Source organism: Orcinus orca, chromosome 5 (genome assembly GCF_937001465.1).
Source record: "Orcinus orca chromosome 5, mOrcOrc1.1, whole genome shotgun sequence".
NCBI classification, from domain to species: Eukaryota; Metazoa; Chordata; class Mammalia; order Artiodactyla; family Delphinidae; genus Orcinus; species Orcinus orca.
The window spans coordinates 136,071,900-136,086,317 of NC_064563.1; the positions used below are offsets into that span (position 1 = coordinate 136,071,900).

At 43.6% G+C, this 14,418-nt stretch overlaps 1 protein-coding gene across 1 annotated transcript in view; it reads right to left on the reverse strand.

The window, feature by feature from the left end:
- The window catches only part of LOC117199274 (uncharacterized), a 71,936-nt gene that overhangs the window by 32,763 nt on the left and 24,755 nt on the right, over positions 1-14,418 (reverse strand). The gene's annotated exons all lie outside the window — the stretch shown is intronic.

A 14,418-nucleotide genomic window follows, 5' to 3' on the forward strand; every position in this document is an offset into this window, starting at 1 on the left:
TCCCTAATCATTAGAGAAATGCAAATCAAAACTACAATGAGGTATCACCTCACACGGGTCAGAATGGCCATCATCAAACAATCTACAGGGAAGCAGCTGCATAGCATAGGGGGATCAGCTCTGTGCTTTGTGACCACCTAGAGGGGTAGGATAGGGAGGGTGGGAGGGAGGGAGATGCAAGAGGGAAGAGATATGGGGACATATGTATATGTATAACTGATTCACTTTGTTATAAAGCAGAAACTAACACACCACTGTAAAGCAATTATACTCCAATAAAGATGATAATAAATAAATAAATTAAATAAAATGTCTTTTAGCATTAAAAAAAAATCTACAAACAATAAATGCTGGAGAGGGTGTGGAGAAAAGGGAACCCTCTTGCACTGTTGGTGGGAATGTAAATTGATACAGCCACTATGGAGGACAGTATGGAGGTTCCTTAAAAAACTAAAAATAGGGCTTCCCTGGTGGCGCAGTGGTTGAGAGTCCACCTACCGATGCAGGGGACACGGGTTCGTGCCCCTGTCTGGGAAGATTCCACATGCCGCGGAGCGGCTGGGCCCATGAGCCATGGCTGCTGGGCCTGCGCATCCAGAGCCTGTGCTCCGCAATGGGAGAGGCCACAACAGTGAGAGGCCCGCGTACTGCAAAACAAAAACAAAACAAAACAAAAAACTAAATATAGAACTACCATATGACACAGCAATCCCACTACTGGGCATATACCCTGAGAAAACCATAATTCAAAAAGAGTCATGTACCACAATGTTCACTGCAGCTCTATTTACAATAGCCAGGACATGGAAGCAATCTAAGTGTCCATCGACAGATGAATGGATAAAGAAGATGTGGCACATATATACAATGGAATATTACTCAGCCATAAAAAAAAGAAACTGAATTATTTGTAGTGAGGTGGATGGACCTAGAGTCTGTCATACAGAGTGAAGTAAGTCAGAAAGAGAAAAACAAATACCATATGCTAACACATATATATGGAATCTAAAAAAAAAACCCCAAAAAAACAGGTTCTGATGAACCTAGGGGCAGGACAGGAATAAAGATGCAGACGTAGAGAATGGACTTGAGGACACGGGGAGGGGGAAGGGTAAGCTGTGACAAAGTGAGAGAGTGGCATGGACATATATACACGACCAAATGTAAAATAGCTAGCTAGTGGGAAGCAGCCGCATAGCACAGGGAGATCAGCTTGATGCTTTGTGACCACCTAGAGGGGTGGGATAGGGAGGGTAGGAGGGAGGGATATGCAAGGAAGAGATATGGGGATATATGTATAGATAGAGCTGATTCATTTTGTTATACAGCAGAAAGTAACACAACATTGTAAAGCAATTATACTTCAATAAAGATGTTAAAAACAAACAAACTAGGGTTACCATATGACCCTACAGTCCCATTTCTGGTCATATGTCTGGAGAAAACCATAATTCAAAAAGATACATGCAGTCCAGTGTTCATTGTGGCACTATTTACAATAGCCAAGACATGGAAGCAACCTAAATATCCATTGACAGATGAATGGATAAAGAAGATGTGGTACCTATATACAATGGAATATTACTCTGCCATAAAAAAGAATGAAATAATGCCATTTGGAGCAACATGGATGGACCTAGAGAGTATCGTACTAAATGAAGTAAGCCAGACAGAGAAAGACAAATCACTTATATGTGAAATCTAAAAAAAAAAGGACTTATTTCAAAACAGAAAGAGACACACAGACACTGAAAACAAACTTATGATTACCAAAGGGGAAAGGGGGACAGAGAGAGGGATAAATTAGGAGGTTCGGATTAACATATACACATTACTATACATAAAATAGATAACCGGGACTTCCCTGGTGGTCCAGTGGTTAAGACTCTGCTCTCCCAATGCAGGGGGCCCGGGTTTGATCCCTGGTTAGGGAACTAGATCCTGCATGCTGCAACTAAAGATCCCCATGCCGCAACTACAAACAGATCCTGCATGCCACAAGAAGATCCCATGTGCTGCAACTAAGACCCAGTGCAGCCAAATAAATAAATAAATATTTAAAAAATCGATAACCAACAAGGACCTAGTGTATAACTGTATAGCACAGGGAACTGTACTCAGTATTTTGTAATAACCTATAAGGGAAAAGAATCTGAAAATATATATATATATGAATCAACTGTGCTATACACCTGAAACTAACACGATACTGTAAGTCAACTATACTTCAATTAAAAAATAATTTAAAAAGTTAAATAAATAAATGTTTAAAAATAACCTCCCAAATAAGCCAATTTCTTAAAGTCAGTCTGTCTTATGTATATCACACACACACACGCACACACACACACACACACACCGCCCCCCCCCCCACAAATACCTACATACATATATACACATCCTATTTGTTCTATGTCTCTGGAGAACTCTGACTGATACAGCCCTTTTGCAGGATAAAAACAGTGGTCTGCTTTCTCAGGAACTTAGTTTTAAGAGCTATATAAAAGGCTGGAATTTAGTATTGCCAAGATTACTCTCATGAATCTTAAGTTCTCAATTAGGGACCATCTTTACACAGTATGTTAATGAGGGATATATTGGCTGTCCAAAACAGTCCTTTGCCCTGACCCCAAAGATGAGCAAATTGCTGTTTCTGTGTCTTTGTTTTCAACTGAGCATCAGCTGAAGTAATTGCTTGGGTATTCAGGGCCTTATTATAGAAAAAAGAAATATATACTTAAAATAGTAGAATTACATTCACAAAGTGAGATCCTCACACCATGAGAGTCACCTAGAAACTGAGACCTTGTGAAGGAATATTTGATTCCAATCTCCAATCTTCCTCCTACTCTAGGCAATAAACTTATTGATGGGAATAGCAGGCAAAAATCTGCATGATGTAAATTCATATTCTCTCTGTCTCTCTTTCTCTCCTTGCCCCTGTCCCCAGTGTGCATGTATAATTGATTTCATGTGAGTTATATGTAAACGTATGTTGGATGTGACTTTACATTAAGAGTGATGGTCTGGGCTGCTGTCAGATTTACTGAACACATTTCCTGAGACTACGGTGCACTATTAAAGTGGCCTGATTTTGCATTACAAGCCCTCTTTATAACTGTCCCCAAAGGAGTCATCAATAATTTCAGTTTGGATAGAAATGTGAAAGAGACCTCTCCAATCCTGACACAAAAATGCCAGCATAGGCAGACCCATGGAAAGTCTGTCTTAAAAACTGCAGACTGGGGCTTCCCTGGTGGCACAGTGGTTGAGAGTCCACCTGCCGATGCAGGGGACACGGGTTCGTGCCCCGGTCCAGGAAGATCCCACGTGCCGCGGAGCGGCTAGGCCCGTGAGCCATGGCTGCTGAGCCTGCGCGTCCGGAGCCTGTGCTCCGCAACGGGAGAGGCCACAACAGTGAGAGGCCCGCATACCACACACACACACACACACACACACAAAAACAACAACTGCAGACTGGACTCTTACAACCATCAGTCTAAATTCAAATGCTTCCAAAGAACAAAGAAAATGAAACAGTTGACCTCCTGGTGAACAGAAGCCCCATCACTTCTTATACTACTGAAAAATCACAAATGGAATCTACTTTTAGCATATAAACAACGTTTATAGAGATGAAAAAGTAATTATGCTTATACTAAAAAATAATATCCTTAGGTTTATTTATTTTCATAACACTGGCAAAAGAGTTTGGTCATGATCCCTTAGTAGCCATCTAGTTTTTATGGTACGTACATCTCACATGAGACATAAAATACACAGACGATACATGTATTCACTGGGAAGACACAGCTTCATTCTTATCTTCTCTCATTTGAGTCTAAAGAAAATTTCAAGTGTAGTTCTGTGCATACCAAAAGAGACTGGAAAATTCTGATAAATATCCTGTTAGTTTTCTTCTCAAACCTCTTTGTATGAAGCTAAGTTTTCTTTTTTTTCTTTTAGTAGTTCTGGAGTTATCATCAGAGGTCTAATTTAACTCTGCTAACGTTTTGATATTAATATGAAACTGTGCTAGCCAGCTTCTAGGATGGACCCTATGATCCTTGCCTCCTGCTGTCCACACCCTTGTGTAGTCCCCTCCTACCCTGGGCCAACCTATGTGATCAGTAGAATACTGTGAACATGGCGGTACGTGGCTTCCAAGGCTAGATCATAAAATATATTGCTGCTCTGCTTTGCTCTCTTGGATCACTGGCTCTGAGGGAAGCCAGCCGCCATGTTGTGAGGACGCTCGAGCAGCCCTGTGTAGAGGCCCATGTGCAGAGGAGCTGAGGCTGTTCCACCTTGCAGCCGAGTGAGGGAGCCGCCATGGAAGCACACCCTGTAGCTCCGGTCGAGGCCCAGCCTAAGAGGGACCTTCAGCCAGAAATGTCTCACAAGCCACTCTTGAAATCTTGGGCCACAGAATCGTGAGAGATAATAAACAACTGTTGCTGTTTTAAGCCATTACATATGAGGTGACTTGTTAGCACTGGGAATGAAAAAATGTTGCCTGCCAACAAAGGAGGCCGCAGCTGTCAAGCCACTACAGCAGCCCCTACAGTGAGCCCTGAGAGGATTCAGGATGGAGACAAACGTGCTGCCCACCACCAAGCCCTCAGCCACTGTAGCTCCCCCCAGTGGCGCACTCCGAGGGGACTCAGGATGGGAAAGCACAGGATACCGGTCCTAGATAGCTGAGGTGCATAGCTAAGGAATGATTTCAATGAGCACAGACTCTTGCATCTTCCCATACATAGAAAAGTGCTCAGTGCTTTAACTTGAGATATCTGGTTTTCTTTAATTAACAGTTATCTTTTGATGTTCCAACTGACTGGTCTTTGTTGCAAAAACCCCTGTATAGCCTGGTTCCTCCCTCACCTCTTCGGACCAGTCCCTCAGAGCTATCCGAGAAGCTGCCTCCCAGGCTTGAAGTCCTGAGAAAGACTGCCAAATAAAACGTAATTCTCAACTTCGAGCTTGTGCTTTTTTTTTTTTTCAGTCGACAGCAGCAATACATAGTAATAGAGACTTTTATTTTTCATTTCATTTCATTTCATTTCATTTCATTTTAATTTATTGCCCCACCAGGCGGCATGTGGAATCTTAGTTCCCCAACCAGGGATCTAACCCGTGCCCCATGCATTGGGAGAACAGAGTCTTAACCACTGGACCACCAGGGAAGTCCCCAAGGTTTTATTTAAAAAATCAGTTATATGGTGGCAAAACGAAACTAATCATGCATGATATCCATTTCTGTGGTTTATAATTGCTGTACTTCTTGCACTTTTATTCTTTGGTTGTCTCAGTGCCTGGATACATTTCCGGATATTGAAAACTAAGTACAATTACAAAAATATGTTTCAGTCCAAGATCCGAATCTGGAAATTATAAACATCTGTAGTCTTAGTAGACGATTGGTTTATTAGGAAAGGATGTAACTCAGGAACAGCCAGAGTGTAAGGGGTGGAGGGGCAGAAAGCTGGCGGTGGGAAGCTGCGGGTGGGACACGTGGGTTCCTGTGGACTTACTGCTGAGTGAGGTAGGAAGCCACTAAGGCTGCAGGGCAGAAAAGAGATGCTGTAAATTTAAAAACTGAAAATTAAGTGTCAGTGAGGATGTGGGGACTCAGAGACTCCTGGGCACAGCGGCGGGTGTGTAACCAAGTTCACTCAGTCTGGAGGCGAGTGCCTCAGAACACTGAGGAGTTAAGTGTGCAGGTGCCCCATCACATATCAAGTTCATTTTGTCCAGCGGCACAGAGAAATATCTATGAGAAGGTACATCCTGGTAGCAAAGTGAATTAGAGTTTTCCAGGGAAGCAGAAGCAGTAAGACATATGTGTGTGTTTACTGTAAGGAATTGGCTCACGTGATTATGGAGGCTGACCAGTCTCAAGGTCTGCACTGAGCAAGCTGGTGACCCAGGAGAGCTGATGAGGAAGGTCTAGCCTAAGACCCGGGAGACAAGGTGGTGGAGCAGAAGGGCAGGAGCTCACCCCACGAAAACATCAAAATCACAACTAGGGGCTTCCCTGGTGGCGCAGTGGTTGAGAGCCCGCCTGCCGATGAAGGTGACACGGGTTCGTGCCCCGGTCCAGGAAGATCCCATGTGCCGCGGAGCGGCTGGGCCCGTGAGCCATGGCCGCTGAGCCTGCACGTCCGGAGCCTGTGCTCCGCAACGGGAAAGGCTGCAACAGTGAGAGGCCCGCATACCGCATAAAAAAAAAAAAAATCACAACAAACTGCTGAACAACCACGGACCAAAAAATCACTGGAAGCTACCAGAAAAGATATTCTGTATCCAAAGACAAAGAAGAAGCCAGAGTGAGACGGTAGGAGGGGCACAATCACGATAAAATCAAATCCCATACCCGCCAGGTGGGTGACCCACAAACTGGAAAATGATTATACGGCAGAGGTTCTCCCACAGCAGTGAAAGTCCTTATCCCCATGTCAGCTTTCCCAGCCTGGGGCCTGGCCTCGGGAGGAGGAGCCCCCAGAGCATGTGGCTTTGAAGGCCAGCTAGGCTTGACTGCAGGAATTCCACAGGACTGGGGGAAACAGAGATTCCACTCTTGGAGGGTGCACACAAGGTCTCGTGTGCACCAGGACCCAGGGGAAAAAGCAGTGGCCTCATAAGAGCCTGGGCCAGACCTACCTGCTGGTATTAAGGGTCTCCTGTGGAGGCAGAGGGTGGCTGTGGCTCAGCATGGGGACAAAAGCCCAAGACCCAGGAGAGCCGCTGTCGTATGTTGCAGGTGAGGGCAGGAGAAGACCGACGTCCCAGCTCAAGCGCTCAGGGGGAAGTTCCCCCTCATTCAGCCGTTTTGTTCTATTCAGGTCTTCAACTGACTGGATGATGCCCACCCACACTAGGGAGGGCAATCTCCTTTACTCAGTTTACCAATTCGAATGTTAATCTCATCCAAAACACCCCACAGACAAACCCAGAATTATGTTTGACTAAATGTCTGGGCACCTTCGGGCCCAGTCGGGTTGACACATAAAATTAACCCTCTGGGCTTCCCTGGTGGCACAATGGTTAAGAATCCACCTGCCAATGCAGGGGACACGGGTTCGAACCCTGGTCCAGGAAGATCCCACATGCCGCGGAGCAACTAAGCCCGTGCGCCACAACTACTGAGCCTGCACTCTAGAGCCCACGAGCCACAACTACTGAGCCCATGTGCCACAACTACTGAAGCCCACGCGCCTAGAGCCCGTACTCCGCAACAAGAGAAGCCACCGCAATGAGAAATCCAACACCGCAACGAAGAGTAGCCCCTGCTCGCCACAACTAGAGAAAGCCCACGCGCAGCAACACAGACCCAACACAGCCAAAAATAAATAAATATATATATTTTAAAATAAATTAAGTACTGGCAGTACTTAAAATAAATTAAGTACTCACACAAAGTACTGGCAGTAACCTTGGTGCCCAACCCAAGGGGATTCATAATTAAAGTGTAGTAGACGAAAGTTTAAAGTATAGTGCTCACCAGTTAAAAGTAATAAACCTGTTTCATATTGCAACATGGATAAAACAGAAAATTATGAGTTAACAAGGTAAAAGCAAAACAAAAATACAGCTGTCCCTTTGTACCTGCAGGAGATTGGTTTCAGGATCCTCAGCAGATACTAGAATCCAAGGATGCTCAAATCCCTCATACAAAATGGCGTAGTATTTGCATATAACCTACCCACACCCTCCCGTATACTTTAAATCATCTTTAGATTACTTATAATACTTAATACAATGTAAACACTGTGTAAATAGTTGTAAGTACAATGTAAATGCTAGTTGCTGCCACACAGCAAATTCAAGTTTTGATTTTTGGAATTTTTGGAATTTTCTTTTTTTTTGGAGTATTTTTGGTCCATGGTTATTTGCATCCACAAATGCAGAACCTGAGGCTATACAGGTCTGACTGTAATCCTATTTTTATTTGCAACCCTAGAATGAGACCCAAAAAAATCTGCTCCCCCAAACCATGAACTGATTATGATATTCAACCAAAAGAGAAAGTTCCTCCCCAAGAAGAATGTGTCTGTCACCACTGGAGGTAACTTACTTACTCTGAAAAATGATCATTGAAGGGAAATAACTGAATAATTATCTTGCCTTCACTTTAGGAACTATATTTCAGGGTGACCAAATAGGCCTGAATGATGAGAAAGGGCTCTGTTTTACAGAAGGATACTGTAACCAAAAGCGGGGTCCAGCTGTTCGCTGCTCAAAAGCCAATAAAGAGGCAAAGTTGGTGGAAAGGAAAGTTTGCTTAATTTTGGATGTCAGCAATGGGGGTGGGGCGGACTCCTGTCCAAAGGCCGACTCCCCCTACAAATGACAATCATGGGCCAAGGGCTTTCATAGACGGAGGGAGAGGGCTACGTGCAGAAACAGCACAGTCAGCTCTGACGGTCATCTTGAAATTGGTCATCGGTGGTCTGACCAGCGTCATCTTGATTGTTTTAAGTACAGTTAATCTTCAGTTCCAGGGTCGGTGTGTTCCCATTTCCTTGAGGCCAATTCTTGGAACTGTGGCAGCTTACGTCATGGCTACAGTCTGGTCATCATTGTAGTTAACTTCTCCCACCTGGTAGGAGTTTCAGTATCTATAAGACAGCTCACAGGATATGGCTCAGAATATCATCTATAGCCCTTGAGAAGGAACTAATGGTCCTTGACTATGCTTAATGACTAAACTATTATTATGTAGTCTTGTTGGACTGTTTTCCTTTGTTTCTGCATTTTCTCACTTCTCTGATCAGACTTATTCTTTGGCTAAAGTTTTTTCACAGACAAAAGGCAGGCTGAGGACATGGGGTGGGGCAAGGACCATAGGGTCCTGTTCTGTTTCAATACCAGCTAATTAATATGGAAAAATCATAGTATAAAATCACCATTTTGCAAACTCTGATAAAATAATTGATTCAGGCAACATTAATCAATAGATGAGAAAACCTTTGGGTGAAAGACTGATGGGGGACAGAGTGTCAAGTGTCATGCCAGAGGATACTTGCTGGTTGAAAGAGGGAAACACAATTCTTCCATGAGGGATCAGGCTCTCATCACCAGAACTCACCAAATCTTAGCATCGTTAGCAATGGGGCAACCGGGTTATTTTGAGCAACCTGGTGTGTTGAAATACAAAGCACAAGACACTGCACTGAAGTATTCTTACTTCAATATTTAATATTTTTGTTAATATTTTGTTTAATATTTTTGTTAAGTCTGAGCAGGATTTTAGGTCTAAATTCCAGGTGACAGGAAGTAAAGGAGACAGGTTAAATGACCCCATGAGGGAGCAACCAACCAAATCTAAAATGTGGGACATTTTGCAGGAAAACTGATTTGGCTTGCTCAATAAGACACCGGCATTTAACGCAGGAAAAGCAGGGAATTGTCCTACATTAACTCAAACAAACCAGCTGTAATAAAGTGTTTTTTTAAGGACAACTGGGAAGATTTGAATATGTGCTGTGCACAAAATGGTATTAGGGAATTAAATTTTCTGATGTGTGACAAAGGAATTATGGTTCTGAAAGGCGCTGTCCTCTCTCTCTCTTTTTTTTTTTTTGCGGTACGCGGGCCTCTCACTGTTGTGGCCTCTCCTGTTGCGGAGCACAGGCTCCGGACGCGCAGGCTCAGCGGCCATGGCTCACGGGCCGAGCTGCTCCACGGCATGTGGGATCTTCCCAGACCAGGGCACGAACCCGTGTCCCCTGCATCGGCAGGCGGACTCTCAACCACTGCGCCACCAGGGAAGCCCTGTCCTCTTTATTTAGGGTTGAGACGCTATGATGTTTGTAATTTACTTTAAAATGCTTCAGGAAATTATATAGAACAAAATAGGAAGCAAAAAAGGGGCAAAATAATCATTGTTGAATCCAAGGGATGGGTTCATTAAGTCATTCTCTGTACTTCTCTGAATATTTGAAAAACTTCACATACAAAAGTTAAAAGGGGTCTGTGGGGCTCCTGGGGAGAAGAAATTCAGAGGTTTTAGGAATCATTTAACATTTGAAAACTCACATCCAAACAGAAATTGATGGGTATAATTCTTACTGATATACTTATCTTTGCATTAAGCCTGTTTCAGAAAGACTGTTCACCCAGTCCAGGAAGACAACATAACTAACAGTTGTTTGAGAGAAATTCGGGGTCATGAAAGCAAACTGACCAGGCCCTTGGTGCTCAAGAGTGGATCAGACCAGGGGCCAGAAGCCTTGGGTTCTAACCCTGGGGCTGCCAAGTGTTATTTCCTCTCACTTGAGCCTGAGTGTTCTTACTCCAAAACGGGAGCATCTATTCAACTCCACGAACATTTCTTAACCATATGCAGTGTTCCAGCACTGGGTTAGGTGCTGCTGGAATGAAGAATGAACTATGGCGCCTCTCATTCAGTAGGAAAGACAGACAGGAAAGGTCAAGCCAGGGAGTTCCCTGGTGGTCTAGTGGATTCGGCGCTTTCACTGCCATGGCCCGGGTTCAGTCCCTGGTCGGGAAATTGAGATCCTGCAAGCCCCATGGCCAAAATTTAAAAAACTATAAGGCCAAGCCAGCTAGGCGCTGATCAGGAATATGAAGGTGGACAATCAATGCACAGCAAAGATTACTCAGAATTCAAGCAGATACTACCGGTATTTTGTCATAGCAGCCCAAACAGACTAAGACAGGTGCATAAAATAAAATACACAGGATTACAAAGGAAATATTGTTGAAACTCTACTCACAAAATGTACTTCAAATTTGTGATATGTAATATATTAGCTCTTTTGTTAATGTGTTAAATAACAAGCTCTAGTGATGAATCTAATTAACTGCTCTGATTTCAAGGGAGTGATGAGTATAAATAATGTTCTGCATCAGATGCAATGTGGTACGAAATGTCTGGAGTCCCCACGGGTTACACAGCCATTGGTACTGCTTTGGTTTGTTGTTTCATTCATAACTGAAGAGGATGCTCAATTTCAGTCGGAGGTTGGTGAAAATAACGACCTAATTTCTCTCCCAGCTAAGTTTAAGACCCCCTGAATTCTATCCAAGGACACCTTGAGGACACCAGTTAAGAACTGAGGGACTTCCCTGGCAATCCAGTGGCTAAGACTCCTCTCTTCCAGTGCTTGCATTGCAGGGGGTGTGGGTTCGATCCCTGGTTGGGGAACTAAGATCCCACATGCCCCGTAGCCAAAAACAAAAACAAAAAAAACCTCATGAGTGTGAAGCTATCTTACTTATCCTGAAAATAGGTATAGCACGAAGGGCTGTATCTTTAGGAACTTGCTGAGTTCAGGCGAGACTCATTTTCTTTGAAAGGCCCAAGTTTACTAACTGATTCTTTTGAGTGAGTTAGTTTGGGAGAAGGAGATTCACCTAGGCTCCCAGTATCTGCCTACAGCTGAGTTATTAATTGTACAGAGGGAAAAACACCTTTATAGCGGGGAACTATCCCAGACATCATAATGTAAATGACCACCGCAAGTGTCCCAACGTTTCAAAATATTAGTAGTAGGACACACTGAGATCACGTCACTCCAGACGCAAAATGTGTAAACAGAATAATCTCAAGTAAATAATCAGATAAACCCAAATCGAGGGACCCTGTACACAATTATGTACCTCTTCTCTTCAAAAATGTCCATGTCATGACAAAGAAAGGCTGAGGAACTGTTCCAGATTATAGGAGATTAAAGAAGTTGACAATGAAATGTCTTGCTTAACCCGTGACTGGAGCCCAGCTTGAACACAGAGGTTTATAAAGGATATTATTGGGACAACTGGTAAAATCCCAACACGGAAAATATATTACACAATAATATCGTATGAATATTTTCTTGAATTTGACGACTTTCCTGAGATTATGTAAGAGAATGTCTTTGTTCTTAGGAGATATACCCTGTATTATTTAGAGGCAAAGGGGACATATTAGACTTAATGGTTCAGCAAAAATAAGTCTCTTTATATATCAGATAGATAAATAGGTACAAATATTGGGTGCATATATACACATATATACATATGTATCTATACACAAATATATACATATATTTCTATATACATGTATATACATAAATATATACATATATGGAGGGAGAAAGAGAGAGAGGGTTCATGAGCAAATGAGACAAAAATCTAACAACTGGTGAATCTGGATGAAAGGTATAAAGAAGTTCACTGTGCTATTATTGCAACTTTTTTGTGGGTTTGACTTTTTTCCAAAATACAAAGTTAAAAGCAATTAAAAAGCCCACCATCCAGAGTCAGCTGTTACAAACGCTTCAGCTACTTTTAAAAAAGTTTTATTTATTTATTATTTATTTTTGGCTGCTTTGGGTCTTCGTTGCTGCGCGTGGGCTTTCTCTAGGTGTGGCGAGCAGGGGCTACTCTTCACTGTGGTGCGCGAGCTTCTCATTGCAGTGGCTTCTCTTGTTGCGGAGCACGGGCTCTAGGCACACGGGCTTCAGTAGTTGTGGCACACAGGCTCAGTAGTTGTGGCTCGCGGGCTCCAGAGCGCAGGCTCAGTAGTTGTGGTGCACGGGCTTAGTTGCTCTGCGGAGTGTGGGATCTTCCCGGACCAGGGTTTGAACCTGTGTCCCCTGCATTGGCAGGTGGATTCTTAACCACTGTGCCACCAGGGAAGCCCCTCAGCTACTTTTATCTCTGATCAACACCAGAGTCTCTGCTAATTAGCTAATGCACGGTAGAAATTAGTTTTCATCGCGTAGTCATGGCGCTCAGATGTGGGGATTAGCTGTTTGAGCAGGGGATAAGAATCCAGCCAGTCCTGTGGCCTGAACTTCTCTGAATGGCACCCGGGGTTTAGGATTCTGAACCACCCACATGAGCAGGTGCTCACTGGAGGCGTCTGTTCCTGAGTCCCGAGGCCTGACACCGGAACTGTAATCACTGCATCCACCCTGAGTGAACGTTTCAGAGAGAGAGGGTTTGGAGGCTGAGGCCCTACAGTCCGGACTACGTGGACTTCCAGAAGAGGCGTCTAAGGGTTGCTGGGTCAGCCTGCTCACGAGTGCATGTGGCAGAGTTCAGTCTGAGATGTGGCTTTTTCAAGACCTTCTCTTCCTCCTCATTATTATTATTTTATAGCTTTACTGATATACATATACCTCCCATTTTTAGTCAAGAGGTCCATGAATTTTGTAAATACACAGTCCTGCGACTGCTATATTCGTTTCAGAACCCTTTCATCACCCCTAGAAGTCCCCTCCTGCCTCGTTGCTCTCATCGCCGCCCCCATCTGGACCACGAAGTACTACTGACCTGCCTTCTGTCCCTATGGCTTTGCCTTTTCTAGAATTTCCTCTGAATGGAGTCATCTCAGGATGTAAACTTCTGTGTTTGGCTTCTTTCACTCAGCATAATGGTTTTGAGATTCACCTCCTGTGCTGTGTGCTGTGGTTTTGATTCAGATTTCCCTAATGATTAGTGATGTCGGGCACCTTTTCATGTGCTCATTGGCCATTTTTAAAACTTCTTTGGAGAAACGTCTCTTCAATTCCTTTGCTCATTGTATAAGTGCATTGTTTTTTTTTGTTTTTTTGTTTTTTTTTCGGTACGCGGGCCTCTCACTGTTGTGGCCTCTCCCGTTGTGGAGCACAAGCTCCGGATGCGCGGGCTCAGCAGCCATGGCTCACGGGCCCAGCCGCTCCACAGCATGTGGGATCTTCCCGGACCGGGGCACGAACCCGTGTCCTCTGAATCGGCAGGCGGACTCTCAACCACTGCGCCACCAGGGAAGCCCCTGTGCATTGTCTTTTGATGCTGTTGTTGAGTTGCAGGAGTTCTTCATATATTCTGTATATTAATCTCATATAAGATACATAAATTGCAAATATTTTCTCCCATTCCATAGGTTGCCTTTTTACTCAGTTGATAGTATCCTTTGGTACACAAAAGTTTTAAATTTGGATGTAGTCTTTAGTCTTTTAAAGCCTGAAACACTTCCCAGGCCTTTCTTTACCTTTCATGACATTGACATTTTTGGAGAGTACAGGCCCTTATTTTGTAGAATGTCCTCAGCTTGGGTCTATAATAATTGTCTCCTCATGATTTGGTTCAGCTTGTGCATTTTTGGCAGGAACACAGTATCTGTGATGTTGTGGTCTTTTCAGTGCATCCATCAGGAGGCATGTCACCAGTTTGTCCTATTATTGGAGATGCTGATTGAAATCTCTTAACTCAGGTGGTGTCCTCTGGTAAGTATGTAACTGATAAGCAATCTGGGGGGACAGCTCTAAGATTGTGTGCATGTTATAAGTATCCTTTTCCCCAACAAAATGGAACCCAGTAGTTTTAGCATCCATTATGATTCGAGCCTGAATCAATGATTATAGTGATGATTTGCTATGAAAATGGTGACTTGGTTTTCTACTTGTGTTAGTCCCTCTACAT